Source organism: Chlorocebus sabaeus, chromosome 2, assembly GCF_047675955.1.
Source record: "Chlorocebus sabaeus isolate Y175 chromosome 2, mChlSab1.0.hap1, whole genome shotgun sequence".
Lineage (NCBI taxonomy): Eukaryota > Metazoa > Chordata > Mammalia > Primates > Cercopithecidae > Chlorocebus > Chlorocebus sabaeus.
This window is the reverse complement of record NC_132905.1, coordinates 5,405,307-5,407,381: the sequence shown is the minus strand read 5'-3', so window position 1 is coordinate 5,407,381 and position 2,075 is coordinate 5,405,307. Positions and strand designations below refer to the sequence as shown.

Below are 2,075 nucleotides of genomic sequence, written 5' to 3'. Positions count from 1 at the left end.
AATGGAAACATTGAAAGTTCACTGGGCATCTTGGGCGGATGCTAGGGAACTCACTCACTATTCCGAAAACTGGTAAATAAAGGGGGAAAATAAAGCATTTATCTTGCTTTAAAAAAAAAAAAGAAAAACATAAGAACTGTATATCAGGGAAATTGGATAGTTAATGAGGGGCAGTTTCTCTTTATAGAAGTCTTTCAGGCAATAAAGAAGACACACTAGAACTCGAATATTACCATTTTAAGTGAAACCATGGGGATGCAATCAGCAGAATGTAGACTATGAAAAATTCTACAGCATCTGATCAGATTCCTTCAACCGGTAAATTGCAGGGATAGAGAGAGTATCTGTAGATTAAGACTTAGAAGATATATCAACCAAGTAACCACTTACAAAACATAGACTGGATTTGGATCCTGAATTGAACACATTTTCTTTTAAAGGTATTAGCCAAGCAAGAAAACCTGGACACAGATTCGATATTTGATAAGGAGGAACTGATAATTCATTGTGATAATGGTATTGTTTATGTCTTTTGAAGAGCCCACATCTTTTAGAGATACACACAGAAATATTTGTGGTGTTTGGCATTTTCTCCAAAATAACTTATGGTCAGGGGAGACAGAGGGGGTCAACTATTGAGGATGGTGAGGGATACATGGGGGTTTATGGTACCATTCTCTCTACTGTACATATGTTTGATATTTTCCATATATATATATATATATATTCAAGATGGAGTCTCGCTCTATAACCCAGGCTGGAGTGCAATGGCGCTATCTCAGCTCACAGCAATCTCTGCTTCCCAGGTTCAAGCAATTCTCCTGCCTCAGCCTCCCAAGTAGCTGGGATTGTAGGCACACACTGCCATGCCCGGCTATGTTTTTTTTTGCTGTTGTTGTTTTTTCCTATTTTCAGTAGATATGGGGTTTCACCATGTTGGTCAGGCTGGTCTTGAACTCCTGACTTGGTGATCCACCCACCTCGGTCTCCCAGAGTACTGGGATTACAGGCATAAGCCACTGCGCCAGGCCTATTTTCCATGTTTGTTTTTTTTTTTTTTTAACAAAAGCAATCAACAATCCAGGAAGTGGGGCCTATGCAGGAACATCACCTCAAGGCCAAGCTTGTAAAATCTATAGTTGATGAAATACTGCAAAGTGTTCATCAGCCCATCATCAAGAAGTGCTGGAGTGATGATGTCAATGATCATGCCAGTGAGGGGCTCTGACAGCTGATTCCAAAAGCAGGGTAATCTCTGATGCCTACTCACCATCACCCCCAGAGTCCTGAGGGCCAAGATGGCAAACTGGTTCTGCCAAACCAAGCAAGCCCGAACCATCGCTACCCAGGATGGAAGCCTCATTTCGCCAGGGCCACCCATGAGGCAAGCAAATGAAATATTCACCTGGACTCACCATCATCAATGCTTGAAGAAAACTGTGATTTGGATGATCAAAACCATTTGCCATCCCAGCCAGCCTGCCCCCTTCCAAAAGAAAGAGCATGTTTCAGCACCAACTCCTGCAAAGGAGAATGACTGCTTTAAAACAGGGACTGTCAGATGGGCTAATTTCCTGAATGTTTCCCAAACATTTCTTTTCATTTCTTCCTATAAGAGATGCTTTCCACAAATACCAAGGTATTGATTTTCCAATTGATCGAGGTGGAGAATGTTTCATACAGTTATGACTCCTGACAAGTGGGGAATAAAAAACCAGTCATAATGAGTTCATTTACTTGGCTTGATTGTATTACTTGATAACACAATGCGCACCCAACACACCCTCTCAAGGACATCGCCCCTCTAGGCTGCCAGCTCTTCGTGATGAGGCCGCTTAATGCTGAAATTCATCTTACTGCATGATGTGTGGACTTTAAAATCATCCTTAGTGGGCTTTAAAAAAAAAAAAAAAAAAGCCATAGCCATGCTATGGACTCTTCCCCTACACCCATGAAGACTTGACTGATAGAGTGAGAATGACTCAGATTTGGGGATGGGGGTTATAGAGGGTGTTTGTTGATGAACGAAGTGGGGGGAATGCAGTGAAAGGCTAATTGTCAGTTATAAATATGCT

At 41.7% G+C, this 2,075-nt stretch overlaps 1 long non-coding RNA gene across 1 annotated transcript; it reads left to right on the top strand.

Moving 5' to 3' along the window:
• Positions 1-341: 341 nt before the first annotated feature.
• On the top strand, positions 342-1,727 carry LOC119618422 (uncharacterized). Its single transcript, XR_005234727.1, has 2 exons — positions 342-440; positions 1,283-1,727. It is a non-coding gene; the product is annotated as an uncharacterized lncRNA (long non-coding RNA).
• The last annotated feature ends 348 nt before the right edge of the window (positions 1,728-2,075 follow it).